We start from the raw sequence: 12,237 nt of genomic DNA, 5'->3' as shown, positions 1-12,237 counted from the left end.
ACCTGCCTTCCGTGCGCCCGCGCCCCAGGCCGCCCGCCGGCCCGCGGGCAGCAACCCCGGGCGTGCCCGCCGCCGCCGGGCGCGGAGTCTCGCTGCGCCCCGGCCGCCCCCGCGCCCCGGCCCCTCCGAGCCCCCGCCCTGGGCGCGCGGACCCCGGGCCTCCGCCGCGCCCGCACTGCCGCCCTCCGCGGACTCGAGAAAGGGAAGGGGGGTGACAGGGGGAGGAAGAAATCCAGACGGAACCAGAGGTGGGGGGCCGCAGGGACAGGGGCTCCGACCCCACCGCCCCAGGTCCAAACTTTCGGGGAACCGGCGCGCAGGGAAAGCGGCGCGAGCGGCGCGAGGCGAGCGGGTCCCGGCGGCGCCCGCCGCGCTGACAGCCCCGCGCCGCCGGGAAGCCCGGGCTCGCGGTGCAGACAGAGCCCGAGACCGGGAAGGAGAGCCAGCTGCTCGGCCGAACGTGCGGATCCGCCGCTCCATCCAAAAGTTAAATCCCGAAAAACGCAGCCCCCCAGAGAAAGTGGGAAACCAGGCCCCTCCGGGCCCCGTCCCTCCCTCCCTCCGCGGAGCAAACCCTCGAGCCAAAAAAAAAAAAAAAAAGGGGGAAAGAGATAGAAAAGGGGGGCAGAGCGGAAGGGATGGTCGGGATGCGGGGACGCGAGCGGGAGCGAGCGAGCCGGGGGCAGAGGGAGAGGCGGAGAGGGAGCGAGAGCGAGCGAAATATCAAAGATTGTGCAAGATCAGGCTGGAAAGATAATCGATACTCGACCTAAATTTAACACAAACTACTCAATAAAAGTTAAAGAAAAAACTTACTTTCCATTTCCCCTGCAGTTCCTACGCGATCTTCGCCTCTGTTTTTTGTTGTTGTTTTGCTTTTATTTTACTTACAGCTGATCACATCCAAGTAAAACGAGAGGGTTCATTAAAAAATAAAAATTAAAAAAAATAATAATAAAAAAATAATCCTCGAACTTTATTGGGTGAAAATAAAAACGCTGGAGCAGAAACTGGGGGGCATGGAGCGGTCCTCGGGGGTCCGGGAGGAGTTAAAGCATGTGCCCACCGCGGCCTCGCTGTTTGGTTGTGAAGGGGCTGGGAAAAGCAGGAAAGGAAATGAAAATCCGATATGTCTTTATTCTGCTAATTATTATCGTTTTAGCCCTGTTTAAAAAAATGGCTGATTAAGTTGAGTGCGCATGTCTTTGTGTGTCTATGCCCGATATGCACTCTGGGAATGAGCGCGGCGAGCGAGGGAGAGGGAGAGGGAGAGGGGGGAGAGAGGTGTAATTAGCGAGGTGATCAACATTCCCCAGACTGCAAATGACGCGCAGCCCGCGCGCAGCGGCCCGCGCCGCGCGGCTGCCGGGGCTCGGAGCGCGGCGCGGGGCCCGGACGCCGCGGCCGCGGGAGGGCAGGCGCCCGGACCTCGGGGCTCGCACCCCACGCGCCCCGGCGCGCGCGACTCCCAAACTTCATTAGACACACACACTCACACTCACACTCGGCGAGGGGGGGGGCGAGCGGGCGGGGGCCGACCCCGAACACCGCCGAAGCCGTGCCCTTTCACCACTTGATTTTTTTTTTTCTTTTTAATTTTAATGAGCCAAAGTCATTATTAGCGGACCAGAGATTTGTTTACTAGGGAGCTTTAAGCAGACATGTGAGTTAGGGCCACGGAGAGGTAGGCTCTGCCTCGTGGATCCCGCGGTGTGCAAGAACGCACGTTAATGGCGAGAAGCGGGGGGCCTGGACAAATATGCAGATGTATGTAAATAGAGGGTGCCTGGCTGTGTGCAAAGCCTGCTCTGCCCAGCCTGCTTCACAGGAGGAATTGCGCTCTGCATCCCTCCGCAGCCACGCTGTTTGGACGCGGATCTTTCGCTTGCACACGCAGGGGAGATAAACCCAGGGCAGGGAAGATGGAAGCGGTTAGTTTAGTCAAAGTAAACTTTCTAATGAGAAGAAGAGATGATTGCAAGGGTGAGAGTGGGGATACGGTTCTGGCCTTTACGTAATATTTTTGAATATTTTATCAGAATTGCATAAGTTCAATGTAATGGCTTTAAGAAGACTTAGGGAAAAAAACCTTTCATCTTGCAAGTCTGTTGAATTATCTTTCTTGAAGCACATTATGATGAATTTTAAAACCCCACTACAGATCTCATTAGAATGAAATATACTTGGTATTTTCTGGTGCAAAATTTAAGGTGGCTGATTCTCATTTGAAAATCTAATTATCTCTTTCCAATATTACAGATGTGAATATGAGTGACACTTTCATTAAAAGATAATTAACTAAAACTAGGAATAGACATACTTTTAAATACCCCCTGCTGCATGCATATATATATATATATATATATATATATATATATATATATATAGCCATTGCTACTCAGATAGCATCTTGATACACTGCTACACCATAGGTCACAAGGAGGCACCACCTATGCAATATTTCAAAAATAGGAATTCTACAGAGAAGGTGAGAGGAACAAATCCACAAAGCTAAAAAACAGGAAATACTTGCAATGTCCAGCTTCCTGGACAGGTGAGGCTTCAGCTGCTTTTGAGTTGACAGGCCTTTGAAGTTCTGGTTCGCCAGTATCTGCTTTCAAAACCTTCTCTTAGGCCTTAAGCACCAAATCTACCAAACACCACCAGATAGGTTTATCACACAAGCACTAGGTACAACAGAGGCTGCAAACCTGCACCCTTCTGGCCTGAAACCTTGCATTATCAGGGAACCTGTGCTAACCCCTAGGACTGAGGCGAGTGGGATTAAAACCCCACGAGACACCTGGAGGGTAAAAGCAGGGTCCTGGACAGAGCAGACCCAGGCCCAGGTCAGGAAAGCCGGTTGCCTATGGCAGCTGGCTAAGGTTCCGATGCAAGTCCAGAGGCTGGCAGTAGAGGATAAGACCCAGATATGGTCTTTATTAAGAGAAAAAAGCAGAGCACCACCTTAGGATCTGGATCCTGTGGATGCACCACTGCATTAGAACCAGGGCTACTAAGCCTTAGCAGAAAGCAAAGTACGGACGTCTCCAAAGACTCCATTCCATTTCAAACCTGTTGGGAAGAAATCTACTCAACCTGGACAGCTTTCTAAGATTTTTAAGTTACTTTGTTTACAGTCCCACTTTTACATAGCAGCTGCATCACCCACCATGTGTTGCACTGTCTGATTGCATCTCTCTGGGCTTCATCCATGTGCCTTCCGAAACATACATGCCCACGAGGGTAAAATTTAAATTCTCTGTAACTTGCAAGTGAAGAAGGTGTTTATGTAGCGTTACTGTTTACCAAAAAACACCCCAGAGAGCAAAAATTCTGGCTTTAAAAAACTATTTGAGGTGTGTGTATGGGGAAGGGGGTGGGGGCTCTTAAAGAGACTGAAGGGAAATGAAGGCAGGGAAACTTTCAGGTTCAAATCAGAAAAGATCAAGCCCTTTGCGGGAGAGGGCTCCATGTACAAGCTCACTGATGGAAAAACCATTTCCTGCTATTTCAGACGGGTAAATGCGTGTGATGAAGGAAACACCTGAGAACAATAAGTCTGTTTCAAGCTCAGGTGAAGAAAGGGGTCTATTTCTGGCAGGGAAGAAGAGGGAAATGATGATCATTTCGTTTTCAACTTCTCCTTTATTTCTCTTGCCTTTTTTCTCCCTGAAACATCATCAATAACATTAATGTCATTAATGTCAAAACACCAAACGTCAAATCAGGAAAACCATTTAAAAAATTTGGTGCCAATTTCTCCTCTACACCCCACCCCCTTTTCTTCTTGAAAAATACAGCTGTGTGTGTGTGCGTGTGTGTGCGGGGGGGGGGTGAGATGGGGGGCAGCGGTTATTGAATTCTGAGTAAGAAAACAAAAGGAAGGAGGATCTGTGAGAGGGGCGCCCACTTTTGCAGTCCCTGCTCCTAGCAGGCATTCCCCTCCTAGCGCATGTGTGTTTTCTTTTTAATCATCCCTTTCAGGTCCTCTTTCCCCTCTTTCCTAAGAAGAGAAGCTGGGGTGAGGGTCAGGGTTAATGGGCTGAGCGGAAGGGGCAGTGAAGGGCTAGCCCCTTGTCCAGAGTTTCCTCCCGGGCTCGGCCTGGGTGCGCGCCCCCGCGGGGAGGGAGCCGGGGCCGGCGCGGGGCAGCTCCGGCTGGGCCCCGAGGCTTGGAGCGCGGCGCCGCGGGCAGGGGCGCGGGAGGCGGGCGAGCCCGAGCCCGGCCCGCGGGCTGCTCCCGGGCAAGGGCGCAATCCGGCCGGCTCGACCCGGCTGCGCCGCGGCCCCTGGCTCCCGGAAACCCAGCTGCTCCTCTCGGGTCCCGGCGGACCCCTCGTCGTCAACCTTTGACCCCGTCTCTCCTCCCCATTCCGCTGTCCCTAAACTCTGCGCGAACCCGCCGCCGCCCTCCTGGAACGTAGGACTACTTTTTATTTCAAAGCGAAACGAGCAGAGGCGTCCCTGCGGCACCGAGAACTTTGCCTAGACCCTCCTCTGCACTTTCCAGGGCTGCCCCAGCCGAGCCAAGCCCACTCCGGGGCTCTCGAACCCTGCACCGAACGCCAAGTGAGGCGAGAACCCAGAAGGGACACCAGGTGGTTAGGTGTTGAGTGTTGGAAGCAAGAAGTAATTAACATTGAGACAAAAGGTAATTTCCACTTCCAGACTTTTCCTTGGCGTATTTCATTTCCCAAATCTATGCAGCGGACACCCGGCTTTGCAATCCGTTTACTGAGGCTGCAGCTGTCTGTCCGTCTCCCCAGATCACTAAGGAATCCCCCAGCCCCCCGTCCCCACGTGCCGCCAGCTCCAGCCCAGCCCCAGCCCAAGGGGAAAAGGTTCCCAGTCCTGTGGCCGCGCTTCCGGGGTCTACAGATGTGCCCAGTTTGAAACAAGGTGTTACAAGGTTTCAGCTTTGGGAGCCCTTTCCATCCCCGCGCGCACTCTCAGATCCTCGGCCCCCTCCCCCTCCCCTCTTTTTTGTAGGGTCTTCTCCACCCGGGGGCTATTTAACAAAGGCAGTCAGTTAACTAACATTTTTTGTTGCTGTTGTTTAACTCAGCAACTTCTTTCCAAAACACACTTCAACCTGATACCAAGGTCTGTCATTTTGTGCGAGTGGGGAGGTGAGGAGGTGGGGGGCGTGCATGTGTGTAAGGGGGAGACGTGAAGTTGACAGTGAATCGGAAAGAGCAGGGCTTCTTTGGGAAGGCGTCACAAACACATTATAGTTACAATGAAATAATTCAGGAAATCATCTGGGAGAGAGCCAGATCTCATTACTATGGGGGGGGGGGGTACATTTTCCTGAGAACTAAGAAAAGTGGGTATTTAAAATACGACCTAACACCCAGAGAGGACACTTACTTTGATGGCGAGAGTGAACTAGATGAAATGAATTTCAGAAAAGACAGACATTTTGAGTGGGGGGGGGGGGGCGGCAGTCAAACCCGCCGTTCGCGGGCTCCCTCCCCTCCCCCAACCGGGCTCTTATCTCCTTTGTGGTCTTTTTTATCATTAAAATGCCCCCTCCTCCTCCTAGGTCTCGATCTCTGTACTTCCACATCCCTGTATATTTCTCTTCCTACCGTCCAGTTGTTTGCTTTAACTTCAGAGTAAATCTGTTTTACCGTTTTGGTTTTTTTTCCTAGGGGGTTGCCCTGTTTTTATGTGTGTATTGGGGGGGTGGGTAGTCATTATGTAAAATTAGACGCAGGTAAGGTCAGGAAAGGGAGGAGGAGGAGCTCTAGAGGGTCTGGGGGGGGGGGTTAAGGGAGGGGAGAGGGGACCGGGGAAGAGGGAGAGAAAAGTCAGACGCCCTCTGGCCTTTCAGAGGTCAGGGCTCAGACAGCGCTGTGACCTCCTTTCCCTCTAGGCAACCAGCCCAGTGTTTATAAACAAAGTCAGGCAGAACTGTTCACAAGCACTTCCACAGCTCCTATGCAAATTAATGAGGACTCCTGATCACCACTGCCCCCCACCCCACCCCAGCCCACAGGCACACACTCGCACCAGCCAAACCCAGGATCCAAAGCACACCCTTCTCAAAATACAAGGAGATGTTTCCAGCAAGAGTATCCACCGAACATTTTGCATTCCATCTAGGGAAGAGCTCAAAGAGACAACCATGCAGATGGGAAAAGACAGACAAGTGTGGGTGGGGGGAGAAACAGAGAGTAAAGGTGATTTCATTGAAGAGAAGATAAAGTTGTGATCTTATAAAACCTAAAACATCGATATCCAGTCAATGGAATGCTGCAGGGACAATATACTAAACTCCAGCCACCAAATAGAATTATTTTAAAACAGGACACTACAGTCATCCAAACATTCACATTTTCCAAGACAAAAACGCAGGTCTTTAGAGTTGAAGAAAAGCCACCATCTCAGTATGTAACGACCCTCAACCTTAGATAACAACAGCACCATTAAATCCCACAGCAAACAAGCAGCCCATCTGATCTAAGTTATAAAATGTATCATTAAATCCATCTTTAATTACAAAACGCAGCTTAGCAGGAACTAAATGAATCAAAGATCTTGAAACAAATAGTGTTTGCCAAGGTATAGAAATGATAGCTTTACATTATATTGTAACCAAAACTGCATTTCAGGAATAAATTACAAGATATGCAAAAAAAAAAGGAAGAAAAAAAAAAAGGTGAAAGCAAAAAAAAAAAAAAAAAAGATAGTAAAAGGAATTAAATGATTTCCCAACTTTTGCTTTTAAATGATTTTCAGTGACAGTCTAAGAGAAAAAGGTTAAAGGAAATATACCTCAGAGGGAAAGGTTCATCTTCTTTCCTTCTTTGTCTATCAGTCCCGTTAGAGCACATGGAAAATGTTTTCAAAATGCCCAGATTTGGCACACTGTCACCGCAAAGAGAGGAGCGCAGTGATGCTGTTAGAGAAAATGGGAAATAAATTCAGGATTGGGTGCTGCCTCCTTCAATGCGGATTTATCTAAGTTTAATTTAATATTCCGCAATCACTGGATGATCACATATAATTCACCAAGATTTTAAAGGGCTTTATTTAAATACCTCGAGCAACAAGAGAATGAAATTTAAACCACTGCAACCATTGCTTATATTTTTTATTTTCCTATTATAAGAACTTTAAGTGGCAGTTTCTAATAAAAGAAAAAATGATAAAGGTTTTTGTTTTTTTTAAGGGGAAAATGCTCAAGGAAAGCATTAGCTTTATTAAAGTCACTCTAAACGTAAAATCAAAAAGCACAAAATGGTTGTTTGTAAAACACTAAACCTTTAATCGATTTTATTGTCATTCCGATCGATTAGATAAACGGAAATCTATAGCAAACATCAAAGCATTTAAAACATTTTCTCTATCTCATTTATAAACAAAACTTTTCTTTTCCACAGAAAAAAATGATTATCAAACGACTAACAGGAAATTCTTCAGATATCAAATTACGATAATAAAATTATTTCCACATGGAAAGGGATAATGACAATGATGATAGTAATTACAATAATGAATAATTCAGCAACCTTTGACATGTATGGAAGAACCTCGAGCAGAAACAGCTCTTGAAGGGGGGCTACTTTAAAATAAATACTTTCTTTATTTTTAAAGGAAATCTTTCTATGAGACACTCAAGGGGATTAGTTTAGGTGTGGCTGTCGGACTCTTGTTAATTTCCCTGCAATTGCAAAGGAGTCAATTTCCTGGCAAGCGTCTGCCTTCCCAATGGAGTTACTTGTCACCAAAAATTAATATGCAAATGTTAGGGCGCCCTACCAGGTTGGCTTGTGACTGGACCTGTCGTCTTTTCCTAAAGGGTGATTCCCAAATTACGGAGGGAGGGGGCGAGGAATCGACTCTCCAAACCTGCATGTGCGCACACGTTTGATCTTTTAGGTGAAGGGAAGCAATTTATTTGGAGAGAGGAGAACTGCTGTCCGGAGAAACGCAGCCATAGAGCTCATGGCAGTCTGGCTCAGCCAGAGGACGTGGAACGGGCATTATGTTTATTTGTTAAAGAAAAATCAATGAGAGTGGCTCTAAGGTGGGTAGGCAGGCGTATGTTTGGGATTCGTGGTGGACCAGGCAGGCTGAGCCAGCAGCCCCTCTTCTTGGCAGAAAGGACCCCGCACCGCCCCGAGCCGGGCGCGGGCTGCGCGGCACCTGGAGTCCAGCTCGGGGTGCTGCCCGCGGCGCCCGGATCGCGGCCCCTGTGGCCCTGAGTCCCGGCAGGGGCTCCCGCGGCGGCCCGCGGCTGCCTTCCCACGCCCTCCCTCGGCAGCACACACCTTGTCTTCCTCCCTTCTCACTGACTTGTCCCTCCCTCCTTCCTTTCCGCTACAGGTCTGAACTTCTGTACTTCTTTGCCTGCGATCGGAATCTCGCTCTTGGGAATTTCTGTCTTCTTGGTAAAGCGCCGAGTCCTTCCTACCGGCCCCTCCCCCACGGCTCCGTCCTGCCTCTCCTTCCGCACCGGGGTCCCCTTCCCCGCGCGCGGCTCTCCGGGGCTCCAGACATTCCAGAGAGTTCTCCTCGCGCCGGAACGCGCTCCCGCCGCCGCCTCCTCCCCTCGGGCTGGGGTGGGAGGGGGTGGGTTTCGAGTGGAACTCCCAGGGGTTTTATTCTATTCTTTTAACAGCTTTACTTTCCCTTTTCTTCTTTGCGTAACCTTCACCTACCTACTAATTTATAACAGAAGCGGCTCTTTCCCTTTCCGCGCGCGGTTTACAGTTTCCGTCGGGGCTGCGCGCACGCTCCCCTGCGCCGCCCGCCGCCTCCCGGCCGGCGGCTTCCACCTACTCGGGTGCCGTCTAATTGCACTTTCTCTTCTCGGAGCAAGTTAGTTTCCAGGACCTAGAGTTCCCCGGGGAGCACCTCTTTGTTTGCCAAATGACTTTGTTGGCCCAAGAAGGGTGGGGCGTGGGTGGGGGGTGTCATCCACCCCAGTCCCTTTAAACACCCTTTCCTCCCCGCCCAGGTCATGTCTGGTGTGAGTGAGAACAGATTCTGGCGGGTTTCTCCTCCTGGCGCGTGCAGATCGCTCAGGAGCCGGTCCCCTGGCCTCCCGTGGTCAGCGTCCCCGCCTCCCCTCTCCTCGCCCCCCGTCGGGGCGGCCGCGGCTGCCGGAGGGGAGCGAGGTCCGAGGACCTCGTCCGCCGGCTTCTGGTTTCTCGCTGCTGCAGCTGCCGCTGAAAATTCGCCGCGGCCGCTGCCTCTTCCCGCTTTAATCCCAGACCTTCAGCCATTGGGCAGCTCCTCGGAGGCAAGAAGTCAACACCATGGCAACCCGACAAGCCTATCAAATCTCCCGCTGACGTGACCGCGGCGGCCTGCAGACGGCGGGCTGGGCAGAGGAGCGGCGGGCCCCGGCCGCCCAGGTACCCAGCCTGGAGGTGGACAGCTGCTGTCGGGCCCCCCCGTCTGGCTACACAAATGCGCACCCCCCAGTTCAGACCCCAACCCTGAGTCCCCTGGTAGGTGAGCAGGGGGGGAGGGGCAGCGGGGGGGAGGGGTGCACGCAGGGCTGGGATTGCTGCGGAGGAGCCTTTCAAGCCCAAAGTCACCAAAGCCCTAGACACTGCGAACTGAAGATGCCTTGTGCCAGCGTGCATGGAACCAAGTCACAGCAGCAGCCTCGGAACCGAATGCCAGGGCTGGCGCAAAGGCGTGGGTCCTTTCCTCCCCAGGTCCATCACTTGTCTGAACAAATTAACGCAATAGTCTATTGCAAAAGGATAAACGAAAAGGTTGCATGTTTAACTTTTACTGTCTGCCAGGGTTGCATTCTGCAAAAAAAAAAATATATATATATATATATATATATATATGGCTCCACATCAATTTCAGCTATGCTAATTGCTGCCTTGGAACTGACCGAAACTTTACCTGAAATTGCCTTGCCTTGTTATTTCTACACCGTGCGCTTTGTGTCATGGGTGGCCTAGGCCTTGGTTCGCTGAGGACAAGGAACGGAGGAGACTTGGCTGTCGGTTCCTAGGAAATCTGGGTGTCCCACCGGGCCTACTGGGCCTTTGCATTTCCTCTTTTTTCCTTGAGATACTCGCAAGGAGGCGCACGGAAGAAGACAGGACCTCCACCGGTGGTTCAGAGCATCTTGTTCGCTGCCCCAGCACCGGCTGTCGCTGCCTTTCCCCTCCTTTTTTTTGTTATTAAAAGCAAGCCATGTTTTGGAGAAACACACAACGTATTGCTTCTTAGTTTATCATTTCATTGTGAAACCTTTGACAAATATTTGTACAAGAATATAGAATGCTGTCCATGACCGCGTGTCCCCTTCTGTCACTTATATCGTTGCTGATTTCTAAATTTCAGAACGCAAGTTGGTCTCCTGCAGAAAGAGAAAACCATTTAATAGTGAAGTTAATGTGTCATTTTGAGGAAACCTTGTATGAATTCTAAAAGCTACCCTTAAGTCCACTCCACATAAACACAATTCACTAAATAAACAATTTTCATATTGACCTAACATTTGTTATGAAGAGGCTTTCAGTGTGTAAGTATTTAAATTATACTTGGCATGCATAAAATACTGTAGCACTGGAAAGATTTCTTAAACAGCGATTGCAATATTAAGCAGAGTGGGACAGAGAGCCAATTTTTGTGGCTCTACAGAGAAATTCAATGAAATCTTGAAATTCATTTCCTTACTTTCTCTATATTTCACTGTTGATGGATCCTAGTATTAACATAGTACATTTCAAAATATAATTTATTACAGACAAAAAAGGGGGTATCAATAACTGACACTGGAGAACAGGTCATGATATACTAGAGAAAACTTTTGGACTTAGTATGATTTTCCCTGCACTAGTGACGCTAATAACATTCTGGTAACATTTTCTTATTCTGTGCCACCCTGCAGAGTTGTTCAGCGATGAACCGCCAAGCACACGGAGCTGAAATTTGGCTATAGTTTAAATGGATACCTCAATGCCAAGTTACTGATATCATTAAATATTTTTGGCTAATCTACCTTACATTTGACATGTACTGCGTGTTTACAGTGGGGAATGTAAGAAGAAACATAATACTATAATTTTAAATTAAAATGCATATATTTAATCTATCTTCCAGAACCAAACTTATAAATTCAAGGTGTTTTTAAAAAGGAGTTAAATGAAGTGTACAGAAATCTTTTAGTACATTTTGGTTTCAATAAGCATAAATGAACACAGGAAATGTGATAACATTTAAAATTTTATTATTTCCTTTAAGGGTCTTATCCTCAGTCACTGGAAGACTTTAAATACCTTAGGATCTATAGTACTATTTGTGAATGGATGTGTGTATGGTATTCAGAGACATGAACAGAAGCTGTCATTTAAATGTTCATCTATATGTAATATCAATAAATTATTTTAAAATGAGATAGAAATAGTAAATTAGTGCATTACATTTAAACAAAAATAAATATCTAGGTATTCCAGTAGATCTTTTGAGTTTCTTAGAAATTGCTTTTTTTCTGTTATCATAAGCTTGCCATGTATGGATGACTGAAAATTAAAACAATTTTTGCATATGCCGTACACAGAGTTACTTTCTAATCATAAATGTTTAGTGTCTATCCTTAAAAATAGCCTCAGATTATACAGTATATAGATTCTTTAAATATAGATTTGTGTACATGCCACACACATGTTGCTTAGCTCTACATTGAAATCTTTACATTTAAAGCTATTTTCTGTACCTTTAGTGTTTCAGTATGGATGCTGTTGGCAGGAGGAGATTTCTCTATTTTAGCTAATGAACAAGACATGGGAATTAAATGTAGTTTAAATGATAAATTAAAAAAAAAAATCAATGCAAGGATACCTTGCTCATTTTCAGCAGAATGGATACCATCTCCATAGAGTTCATTCTTGACTTTACCTGAGTAAGTACTTTAACTTAAAGTATGAGATGCACCGAGAGGGGTAATAATACATTGAGCTTAATAGGAAGACAGTTAATAACCTTTCTCCATCCTCGTGCACTATCAATCATGGCTGTCACCAGTCTGCTGAATCAAAGCAAAAGTGTTCTTCACAGATGACTGATTAGAAACGCAAAATCACAAGATCCATCTTCATGGTCACTTTTATTATAGTCATTTTTAAACTGACAGCAACCTGCTCAGTTTCAGCACACTGGGCATCACAAATAGTGTCACTCAGTGCAGCTAAGCATGAGACGAGGGTGGTCAGATTATACTTAAAAATAATTAGGCCCTCAACCCTTTGTGGAGC

The 12,237-nt window shown here is 48.1% G+C and overlaps 1 protein-coding gene and 1 long non-coding RNA gene across 2 annotated transcripts in view; one reads left to right on the top strand and one right to left on the bottom strand.

Annotated features, from left to right (window-relative positions):
- ZFHX4 (zinc finger homeobox 4) overlaps positions 1-1,283 on the bottom strand; it is a 173,926-nt gene extending 172,643 nt beyond the window's left edge. Inside the window, 1 exon segment of the mRNA XM_087825449.1 lies at positions 817-1,283. The gene's annotated coding sequence lies outside the window, so the exon portion shown is untranslated.
- LOC107539564 (uncharacterized) overlaps positions 1-12,237 on the top strand; it is a 36,623-nt gene that overhangs the window by 600 nt on the left and 23,786 nt on the right. The gene's annotated exons all lie outside the window — the stretch shown is intronic.

The sequence above is a fragment of the Miniopterus natalensis genome, chromosome 16 (assembly GCF_054644295.1).
Source record: "Miniopterus natalensis isolate mMinNat1 chromosome 16, mMinNat1.hap1, whole genome shotgun sequence".
Taxonomy (NCBI): Eukaryota; Metazoa; Chordata; class Mammalia; order Chiroptera; family Miniopteridae; genus Miniopterus; species Miniopterus natalensis.
The sequence above is the reverse complement of the archived record's forward strand: the minus strand, read 5'-3'. Positions and strand labels throughout refer to the sequence as shown.